The sequence below is a fragment of the Perissodus microlepis genome, chromosome 16 (genome assembly GCF_051167445.1).
Source record: "Perissodus microlepis isolate ML-2025 ecotype Zambia chromosome 16, ASM5116744v1, whole genome shotgun sequence".
In the NCBI taxonomy this organism is placed as follows: Eukaryota; Metazoa; Chordata; class Actinopteri; order Cichliformes; family Cichlidae; genus Perissodus; species Perissodus microlepis.
The window spans coordinates 10,694,037-10,706,315 of NC_140476.1; the positions used below are offsets into that span (position 1 = coordinate 10,694,037).

Consider the following 12,279-nt stretch of genomic DNA (forward strand, 5'->3'; position numbering starts at 1 on the left):
TTCATGTAAATTTATGTGACTCTCCTGCTTTCCTTCTTGCGAGGTAACAGGCAGGCCCTCTGTCTTAGCAAATTGTTTATTGATCGCGCCCGTGTGTGCGGTGTGTGTGCGCTCGCTTTGAGGGCCTTGTGAAGGAAATGGACCAATTACAGTCCACGGTGGTCCGGTCATGAAGGACAGCTTTTGAATTGGTTAATGCTTTTGGCCTGTAGCCTCCTGTCAGGGGAAAAATGGTCCACTGGTCGCTCGGTACTAACGACTCACGCCGTCACTGTTTATGTGTGTCCGTGTGTGCTTATTTTTGTTCTGCGTTTCACATTTTTTGTGTCTCCTCCAGCGCGACTACAAATGTGAAAGAAATCACAGTTCATATCAAACACGAGGAAACACGCAGAGCGGCTCCAGCAGTGCTGACTGGTAACAGCGTGTGATAAAAACATAAAAGTCTGCGCATACCACACAGATGATTTGGTCTGGTGCTTCATGCTTACACTCTAACACACTAAACACTATGTTAAATAACTGTAGTTGGGCTGAAAATGGAAGAAAAATTACCATTCTAGGAAGCTACTAAATAAATGATACGTCTCAGCTTTGTGATAGATGTTCATTTTATAGCAGAAGCTGCTCTAAAGTGTGAGTGTGCAAAATCAATGTGTACTTCAGCTTCCATGTGGTGATTTAATGATTTTGTTAAACATATAATCCATAAAAGAAACATCTTTGCATCAGTCTTATTATGCAGTCGCCTTTTAAGAACAGGTTTTCCACGTGTCCTCTTTATTACTTGTTGGCGTTTCTATATTAGAAGTGGAAAATGTCAGCAGTCAGATTGCTCCCATGTTGAACTCCCTGCATTTCTTATTTATCACGCAAGCACTTACACAAACACTCAGGCCCGATAGCCTGCACACTAAATCCATGTTTACTCTTGATTCTGACCCGCGCAGCTACTGCTGCAGAAATATTTCAGTGCAGACGGTTTGTAACCTACTTTAGATGTGTTTTTACACCAAGGAGGCAATGCCAGTTAATTTGCATAATTTATCATCACTTGCACAGAAGTCTGGCAGTGACAAAATACCTGGATTGTGGCGGTTTGTCACCGGAGGGCAACGGAGACGGGACGCCTTCTTTTGCAGTGGTGTTTATATGTTTGATTACTCACTAGCAAAATATTGTTAAGGCATTTAAATTTATTTGCCTTGTGAGAAAATTCAGTTATACGAGTAGTGGAAGATTAGGTTATCTCGATGTAACATTTAGCGGTAGCAAGCTTGTCGAAAACGAGTAAAGCAGGCTAAAAAAACGCCCTTTACAGTGGGATAACTAAAGCTAGAGGTCAGAATCCAGCAGTTACGGGCAGATTTCTTGGTGCTGTTGTGAATATTGCAGAGTTTTGTGAATGAATTGTATCTGCATTTGGGTGCTTTTGGATCTGTTGGTTATCTATTTATTTCTTTTCTTTGTTTCCTTTCTGATGCGTAAAATGAAGTCCTGCCTTATGCATGGCTTCTCTTTTACCCCACAATGGATCTAATGAGAATGAGGGGGAAAAAAATTTAAAAGGCAGAAAAGAAAAAATGCATTATAATTAATTTAAGAGCTTCAACAAAATGATTATTGGTTACACCCCAGTGTCAAAAACCTAAAGCTATTCAGTTTAAAGAAAACCAGCAAATATTCACACTTGTTTCTGTAACTACTGAAAATTTTGGCTTTATTGCTTTAAAATATGTCATCAGTGAATAGCTGTTAAATCTAAATATATTAGAATGCAATACATTAAACTGAATAATCCCTGTGAGCATGAAAAATAGCTGCATTGCTGCACCTTTTAAGAATCAATAATGGAGCAGAAAGGTTATAAATCAGAGTATATTACATTAAAAAGTCTTTTTCATGTGTGTCTGCTTATTTGTAGATCCTCCATTTAATTATCCCTGCTCTTTTGCCCTTAATAACAGACAGAAATGAATAAAATAGGCTACACTGATTGCTTTTCCACCTAAAAAGCAACAAGTATGTTCCACTGATGCAACAGGTTATCACCCACTTACTACTCAGAGCTGCTGCTGCTGCTGCTGCTGTAGATGTAAATGAATCATGTAGGCAAGTGCACTGATTGAAGATTCACTTGAACTGAAACACTTTATTCAAACATGCGAGCGCTCTCTGATTGATGTGTGTGACTGAAATGCTTCTTTTCCTTGCCTACGTAGTTGTAGTTGATCCCCAAAACGACGGCTCCTGTGCGTCGCCTCTGTGATCTTTCCGTTCATAAGTGATTAGTTGTATCATCGTTAACGACACTCAATTGGAATCGCAAACGAGGACAAGATGCAGCGGAGAGGATTGTGGGAGGTTTGACCTGCTTTCTGCTCTCTTTATTAAAACAGCCTCGCCGGGGACCGCCGTCGTCTTCAAACGTCGGTGGGAATCTGTTAGTCGCGGCTGTTGTCAAAGTGACAGCTTTTTGAATGTTTGAAATAAATTCCCCAAAATGCTGCTAGCAAGGACTCTCCTTCGCTCTTAAAGGTGGTGAATTATTCATAGAGCCGCTCTAAGAGCTTGTGGTGTAACATGGAGTCACTGACTGCTGTGAAGCTGGCATGGCAACCACTTAAAATGGGGTCTTGTGCGAGCTCGGAGCTGTCAATCTCTCGCTTTATTCATTATGGAAGTCTGTCTGCTGTAAAGGGTCTGCATGTGTTAGTCCCAGTGGATCGAGCTGATCAGATGGGAGCAGCGTATTTTTAAAATGATGACTGTGTGAATTTTGATTTGATCACAGATACTTTTTCTTTTTATGAATATCAGCACCCTATTACCAATATTATTTTTTCAGTAATACAAACAAGCAAATATGACCCATGGAGGAAAAGGGGAAGTATATCATAAACAATGTTTAAATGCACACAGAGCTCCCATCTCTATAAAAAATAAATAAATAAAAAAATCAACAAAAGGCTGCCTGATTTGTGATGAAAAACTATCCTGATGCTTAATATTACACCTCTTAAATATTGGTTTATTAGTATTTGTATGTAGTATATGTAGTATTTGCCTCACAGAGCTGCTGGCATGGGTGTAGAGCAGTTTTGTGTAACAAGTCAGAACTTCCTGAATAGAAAGAAACTGCTCAGGTATACATTCACCAGCCACTTTATTAGGTACATTTTGCTGGTACCGGGTTGGATCGCTTTTTGCCTTTAGATTTCAGTTCAATTTTATTTATATAGTGCTAAATCACTACAGTAGTCACCTCAAGGCACTTTATATTATTATGGTAAATATCCTACAATAATACAGAGAAAGCGCAAACAATCAAATGGGCTATGAGCAAGCAATTGGTGACAGTGGGAAGGAAAAACTTCCTTTTGACAGGAAGAAGCCTCGGGCAGAACCAGGCTCTGAGAAAACTGTCCTAATTCTCCATGGCACAGATTACATTAATGTGCTCAAAACATTCCTCAGAGATTTTAGCTGTGTTGATGTGACAGCATCACACAGTGCTGGTGCATTATGTGTTAACTACCATGTGGTAATGTCCCAGTGTTTTATATGCCCTCCCACAACACTGATAAGGATAAGCAGAAGGGGATGGATGGATAATTAGTCCTTATATTGAGATGATTATTATTCTCTAAACTATTTAAAAAAAAAAACAAAAAAAAAAAAAAACAAGTGGACAAATGTATAGGAGGAATTGACGGTACTGCCCTTATGGTACTTACAAGCATGAATCCCCCATCAGTTGATACGAGGCAGCATGCATTCATGCTTTCATGTCGTTTATGCCAAATTCTGACCGTCTCAGCCTCAGCTTCTTCTCAGCCTCAGCTTGAAGCCACTCAGTAGACATTTTCTCTTTTTTGGACTGTTTTGCGTAAACCCTTGAGACGGTTCTTTGGGAAAATCCAAGCAGATCAGCAGTTTGTGAATATTCATACCAGACCATTTGGCACCAACGAGTGTGCCATATTCAAAATCACTTAAATCACTTTTCTTCTCCTTTCTGATGCTCAGTTTGAATTTGAGCAGGTCACCGTGGCTACACGCCTAAATACACTGACTTCCTGCCGTGTGATTGCTGATTGGATATTTGGTTTAAAACCTAATTGAATAGTCAGACACCATAACAACGTGCTCAGTGAGTACCTGCCAAGAAAAAGAACATAGACCTGGTCGGGAAGAGGTTCAGATTTATCCAAGCTGCTAAAAAGTTTACTTCCACAATCCTGTGTTCTACATCACAATTAAAGCAGTATAAATGAATTTTATACGTTATGATTTATACATTATTAAAAATGTTCAGAGGTCAAGATTCATTCAGAGGCTTTATTACCAGCAGGTCCACTGTATAGATCGGATTTGCAGAACAACATTATTTTCTGTTGCATCCTGACTGACTCCTTTAATTAAGTTGCTGCTGTGCCACATGCGTAAATAAGCACATCACTCTCAATTTAAAGGTCTTATTGTTTCTGCTGCTGGGTGATCCTTCAGGAAATTTTTACACGTGGCTAGCTGTGGGCAACCGACAGGAAGTCACTGAGTTCAATGCTCCTACAAAATCCCAGCTGAGTTTCAGTGATCCCTGAATAACATCATTGCAAGATTAAAGGACGTAACTGTCTTCAATTTTCTTTATGAATCAAGCAGCAACCTGAAATTGAGCCAGGATAAGAGCACATTTACAGGATAGTAAAAAAAAGCAATTTCTCATTTGGAAACTGACGAGGTTGTTTTGATTGACATGTGTCCCTGCCATGGGCCTCACCTCGAGTAACAGCAGCCACTGAATGGGGCCTTTGTACTGTGTTTGCGGTTTTGGTGCCTTTTTGGAGCATTTTAATGCAATTTTATGACATGGCTTCCTGTGCAGCACAGCAAGCCGAAGAAGTCAGTGCTCCAGTTTTGGTGATTGAAATATTAGTACTTAATTAGTCGGTTACTTAGAAGTAATTAGGAGATTTGTGCTTTTATGTGTTGCACCTCTAACTGATAACCTAGCGCTTGACCCTCTTGTCTAAATATGGCGAATTCTGGCTTTAAAAATGTATCTCAGCAGCCAAAATGCTAATGTAGAAGTTTCAAAATGCAGTGCCCAGAAACCGTAGACTGTATATAAATGATGACTGTAGCCACCATGACATCACTCTCTGTTTTTAGCTCTTTAAAACCAGATGCCTCGAACACAGGGCAGATCTGACTGAAACTGTGGAACCAAGGCTAATGCTTTGTTAATCATATGTCAATAACTGATGATTATACCCTTGTTTATCCATCTTAGTGGATAATAATGACCATAATTTACAAAATAAACGTCATCTTGTATTTAGTGTGACTTTAAAGCATCAACAGAGTCCATAAATTGGTCAGAAAAGCGTTTACTGAGGTCACAGGTCCAAGGAGCCGTGAGGAGTCCCCCTCTGCAGGAGATTAAAAGAATCCAGCTTAAAGGCATTTATCGAATGGATTCAGTTTTTAGACAGATCCATTTTTTAGATAAAGCCTATAATCTTCATGGAAACTGCTCAGCTTTCATGGCTTGTATGCATCAATTAAAGTTCAGGTGTGTTTGTACAAAGACTGTCCTGAGAGGTTGGGAAATAATCAATGAAAGCTTCTTTAAGGGGTTTATAAGGTGGGCATATTTCATTTTCTACTATAGCAGGAGAGCATGACCCCCTCCCAAAATGCAGGATTGTATGATACCTGTAAAGGCACAAAGGTGAGATTTATAATAAAAGCCACTCTGACATTAAAATCCACCCTATTTTTATACCTTTTTTTAAAAACTCTCAATGCTCTGTTTTGCCCAAGAGGTTTTTAAGTGAGAAACCGACTCATTTATGCCAGACCGGTCCACTCGTAATTAAATGGCCCAGCACTCCTCTGTGTATTTACGGCACTTCAAAGCCTACTTGTTGCATATGGATGCTGCTAATCAACTTTAAAATCAAAACGAGTGGGTTGAGTAGAAGTGCAAACGTCAGAAAATTACTTCAAAGTTAACAAATGGAATCATTAAATTTCTTTAATGAAGCAGCCTCTGGGCTTGGCAGATATGAGCTTTAATGGGAAATTATATTTGGAGATCCAATCAGTGACTTTGCCCCCGTCATGTCCTTACCCACCCCCCACCCTAGCAAACTCATTGCTTGCTTGTCATTATGTTTAGACTAGCCTGCCACAGCTGTTGTATATGTATGTGTGCACACAGTGTGTTCATGTCTATTTCCCTTTGTCTGTTGTATTTAGTAGCTGATAAAGTAAACTCCCAAGTATAAAAATTTGATGATGTCTAAAAGCTAGATGCATAAACTTCATTCAAGTTTCCGGACTTAAACAAAAACATCAAAATGATGAAACTTTAATCCCACGCATTTTTGTTATATGAATTTTTAATAATAATCAAACTCAATTATTCCACATAAAGTCAACCAATTTTTTAAATATATACAATAGCTTAGGTGTGTTTTAAGAAGCTGTACAAAATATACCCTTCATAATAATATTTTCGGTGTTAAAACATTCAGAGTACAAAGGGTTGACTCAAAATTCATGTTATTGTTGTTTGAGCATTTATGAGTTGTCGTAATGCTTTAAGTACGGGAGCTGCCTACATGATATTTTCATATTTCAAGATCTATTTTACTCACTCGGGGTGTCACAATAAATTCACAATTCACTGCATTTTTTTCTATAACTTTTCCATAACAAGCTACATTATTATCATGACATATCATAGTTTCAGTAGGAAGAAGCTTCACAAATGTAATGTAAGATTAACATTGTAACGTTGTAACATTAAAGTAAGAGAAACAAGCATTGGTGCCCTGGATGTTTGATCCATTTTTCTCATAACTCACTTGAAGAACTTTAAAGAGAGTATTCATTGTATACTTTTAAGGGTCAAATTACCATGTGGGGTTGGTCAAAATAAGTTATAATATAGCAAAGGTTTCCAGTTCAGTGTCAACTATATGCTTTGTCAAAAAGGAAAGTCTTAAGCTTGTTCTTAAAAGTAGAGACAGCTTCTGTCCAGCCTGGGAACTGGTTCCACAGACTCACAGTTGTCTAACATAGCAGTAATAAAGGCATGAACTAGTGTTTTAGCATCACTCTGAGGTTTCTAATTTTGGAGATGTTGCGCAAATGGAAAAAAAACAGTCTGACATATTTGTTTAGTACGCGCATTGAAAAACACATCCTGGTCAACAACAGACTCCCAAGATTCCCCACAGTGTTCACAGTGTTACTGCAGGCCAAGCTAATAACAGAGTACCAGCGTAAGCATCTAGTTACACAACATATTTCTAAGATTTTTAATAACCTCAGTTTCATCTCAATTTAGAAACAGGAAATAAAAGTCATCCAGGTCTTTAAGGCATTCCTGTAGTTTAAATAATTGGTGTGTTTTATCTGACTCCATGGATTTCACATATTCATTAGTTTAGTTCTGACATATCACATGGATCAACCAAGAAGTAGTACCATCCATCCATTTTTTTGTCACTGATCTGGGTGCATATTTTGGTTGTAGCGGTCTAAACAGAGATACTGAAGTGTTCCTGAGCCAGCTGACAAATGTAATCTCTGCAGCATGTTCTGAGTCTATCCGGGGATCTCTTCCCAGTTGGATATGAAACGCCTCACCTAAAAGGATTCCTGAAGGCATCCTCGTCAGATCCCCAAACCACCTCAACTGGCTTCTTTTCATCAGTTGTTTGTACTCATGATGTCATTCTTTTGGTCACTGCCCACAGCTCGTGGTCAGGGTAAGGCTGGGAATGCAGATCAAACAGCAAATCAGCAGCTTTTTCCTCAACATTCTCTCTTACAAATAATAGTCTGGAAACAAATGCAAATATATATATTTCTTATCTTTGCCTTTTGAACACATAGAGAGGCCTGGAGAAGCATTTACTGTTTAAATAACAATACTTTGGTCAGAGTTAATAGAGTTTCACCACTTCGGTGGCGCTGTCAAGGTTCTCCAACAAAGGCCAAAGCAGCAGTCATTATGTGCAGAGCTGTGACTTTTTATAGCCCCATATTATTAACTCATCACATATAAACCATCATCAAGTGTGAAGTCATGAGGTTAATCATATAATAATGAACATTTCTCAAACACCATAAGGGCTTCACAACAAAGCACCTGGAAAAAAATATCCCTACATCAGTAACTACGGCCCTGAAAGTAACCAGAGTACAATAATTTACAAATACTTTCAGGTGCATGCATTTATTGATGATGGAGTCAAGAAGTGTACAAAATCTATTTGGATGCAAAAAATGAAGAAGTAAGCCACAATTAACTGAGTAAAATAAGTAAGGAAGTGGATGTTTCAGCATCAAAATGATCTGAAGCAAACCAAGACCTGCTGAAAAAAACTGATAAGGAGAAATCAAAGTCTAAATCTCTCCCAGGACCAGTGATGTCAGCGTGTTGATGCCCCGGAGAGGATGATCTGAAAGCTTTGCTCAAATGCTGAGCAAAAATTTCACCTACTGCAGAAACGGACTCATTAAATACATATAAAAGCCCCCTTGCAATTCTTTAAGATCCAAGCTGAAAAACTAGTTACAAAACCTTGACATTTAATGAAATCCATTGTCCAGACATAGTATTCTATATTGATAATATATATATATTGATAATATATTTATTTTTATGGATAATCTTAAATATCTTACCTACAATGACATTGAAGTTTGGCCATTTTGGATTTCAGTAAAGTGTCCAGGTTTAACGATATTTTGCATATCATGTAGCTGCTGTAGTAAGTTTATTTGTAACACTCACTTAAATGAGAGTAACACTTCTATATGATGATAGGAATATTTCTGGAAACATTTCAGTTTTGGATCTCTGTTAACTGCAGTGCTTTTCTTTATTGTGCAGTGTTTTTTGTATTTTTTTTAAGCATTGATTTGCTTGTGTGTCTTTTTTTTCCCAAGCTACAAACATATTTTCCTGCATGTCAACTATATAAAAGAAACTGTGCTGCCACATGCTTCTTTTTTTTTTTTTTACAACTCCCATGTCTGCACTGCTTTTCACTGCACTATATTGTGGCTCTGACTGCGGCACTTTTAGATGGTATTTTTTGTTATTACAATATCAATCATGCTTAACTGTCCAAAAAACTGAACACAGTCACTTTGCTATACATACAATGCAATTTAAAAGCAACCCAAAGCAATAGATCTGCCACTACTACTACTTGGAAAATCATGGAGGCTGTAATAGTGCAGAGTGCAGAGCTGGGTTAGGCCACACGTTTTCACTGACACTGAAAAAGAAAAACAAAAAAACAAAACGCTCATAATAACCTTTAAACAAATTTTTATTCAGATGGCATGAGAGGGAATCGGACAGCTATACTGGCTTTAGCTAATTTAGTCTGTGACAAGAGACTTCGGCTAATCAAAATCCTTTCAGGTTATCTGTATGAAAAGGAACAGTCTACACAGAAGGTAAGACTGTGCAGAGGACTTGAACCTGGGATAACAGGGTTGGAGTCTTGTGCAAAGCCAAAACTGAGGATTGCCTAATGCTTGCTTTACAGCATAGCTCTATGTGCACCTTCCCAAAAACAAAAGTACAAGTCACAAAGACATAGACCTCAACAAATGTGACTGGTATGTTTGGAAGTTATATAGAAGGACTGGTACGTGTCTGCGCTAAACACCAAACAGAGACTGAGACTCCGACAACAAGATAAAAGGAACATGGAGAAAGCGTGATAGCTGAAACAAGGAATATAATACGCACAATAGGGTTGGGCGATATGTAAAAATTTTCCAACCGGGAATCGTCAGTCGAACAACGTGTGATATATTCGCGCATGTGCAGAGTTTTTGATGGGCGGGGCAATGTAATCATGCACGGACTGATTTGCGCGTTTACAACACAGAAGAAGTCCAAACATGGACGAACTAATTTAAAAAAAAAAAAAAAAAAAAACGCTATCAGCGTTAACGCAGCTTAAACGCGGTCATCACAATTAAGATTTTTAACGGTCTCAACCCATCTGGTGCGCAGAATGAACGAAATTTGGACAAACTGCTGAAATGTGTTGAAAGAGAAGCCAGGAAAGGGCCATTTTTGTACATTTCTGCCTACTGCGGCTTTAATTGAACCATTTCCAGTTGAGATCTGATCTGCTGCTGCACTACATCACACCTAACTGTGTTTACGTCTTCTTAGTTCATGATTGGAAATGAAGTGGGTAAAACGTTAGTTACGTGTTATAACGAAATCCAGCACACGAAGGTATAAAAGTAAGCAGTGCACAAGTCTAGAAGAAATCAGCTGATTTTCACATGACCATACATCGATTGTAGATTCATTGTATACTTCCATCTCCACTTCATCTTATCACCTACAGCTGGCTCTAGAAAACCATGTGTATGCCCGTGTGTGCGTTCTCACTGCGCCATCTGTCTTTATGAACATCAGTTTGTGTGTGAAATTATTCAAATTGTGCTTTTTTCTGAATACTCGTGTGCCTACAAACGGTTCCTGAGAGCAAAAACTAGTGTAAACCCATGAAGATCACAGTTGGCAATATAACCAGGAGGTCACCGGGCTTTAATCCCATCCCAGCTGAGGTCAGAGGAAAGAATGCTGTTTTTGAGCAGAAATGAAATTATAATAATAAAACAGAACCGGGGTCACCTGAAGAGCCTGGAGCACAGTAACAAAAGCTGCTTATGCAATGGGTTAGATCTTGTGTTTGTAAGAGCAAAATCTTTTTGTAGCTGCCGAATGAAGCTTGAGGTCAATAAACGTTGAAAAAAAAAATTAAAAATGGATGCGCTGTTAGACGAGAAGAGAAAGCATCCGTGCCTGATGAATTTCTTTGACGTATTTATTTCTCTGATTCTATATGCAGGCTTTCTGCATGTTAGTGAAACAGATGAGAACAGATGGAGAAACGGTGTTGGTGGATGAAGGTCTAGTGGGCGGAAAGCTGTTTGTTGTTTTAACATTAGGAAGGTCACAGCTTTGAGGAAAGGGCCTCGGAGCAGATGGAGGTAAGAGATGAGCATGAGGGGGTGGACGAGTGACCTCCTCGCCCTCCTCGCGCTTGTGTCTCTCTTCCTCTGCCATCTTCACTCGGACACTTTTCGCTTCTCTGCTCTTACAGAATTAGCTAAATGTAATGGCATTAAATGTATTTACACATCTGGATTATAGCTGATACAGGTCTTGACTTCTCCGTGGCCTATTTATTTTATTTTTTCCGTCATTTATTAGTAATTATTCAGCTGTTTAATGCTTTAGTTGTTGAATCAGACATGGCCTCGTATTCTTAAAAGCTTTGCTCAGATCTCAATAAATTTTAAATTATCATGCCGCTCTTTAATCACCTAATTTACTTAATCTCCTGGCTTCTTTTGTATTAAGTGGTGCTAATATTATGAATAGATTGAACTGCAGTAAATGGGTGGGCTTTTTATTAAGAGGGAAAATATGCCAATGTTCTTGGCACTTTGCATTTTTGTCTGCTCGCCTAAATCACTGTGGGCACCACCACTGTGTACAGTAATTGTTAGCTCTGTGATAAAATGATTGGTGGTCATAAAAATATTACCCTTGAACAATTGCCTCACTGGAGCTTCTTTTGTCAGCTTTCTTTTGTCTTGGTTGCACTTTCAAATGTGAGGACATATTGAAGAAGTCTGTTTGATTAATAACGATTGGGCGCCTTGGAAAAAGCAAACCCTGAAGACCGCTGAATATATTGAAATGTGCTGCAATTAGAGCCAGCGTGTGCGCTGATGGTCTTTGTTCCCAATCTGTTATCTGGCAGAGCTTCATCTGTGAGAAGAGAAAATGTATTTTGAATAGATCTGTATGAAATAAAAGAACAAGGGTGCGTGAAGCAGTGGGCTAAAAGCAGAGGGAGGGATTTTCTTTGGGGGGGGGAAACACATTGTCTGATACAAATTTCCAGTTCGAGTGTTTGTCTTCAAACAAAGAGATAAAAATGGAAGAAAGGGTCCTTGAATTCAGTAAAGCTGTTATAAAAGAAAAAAAAATCATTAACAGAAAAAGTGCTGCTTTTAAAAACCAGCCTGATTGAAGACATGACCGGGCTGTGATGCAGATGTGCTCAGCGGACGTTAGCTCTGATGTGGAGACACCTGAAGCGCTTTCTATTTTTATTGTAATAATTATGAACTTACGATGTATTTGGCCTTTTTAAGCTGCAGGAACTCGGCACCCAACACAATATGTCTTTGGATGACATCACT

At 38.7% G+C, this 12,279-nt stretch overlaps 1 protein-coding gene across 1 annotated transcript in view; it reads left to right on the forward strand.

Annotated features, from left to right (window-relative positions):
• LOC146370443 (general transcription factor IIF subunit 2-like) overlaps positions 1–12,279 on the forward strand; it is a 67,102-nt gene that overhangs the window by 37,342 nt on the left and 17,481 nt on the right. The window lies entirely within an intron of this gene.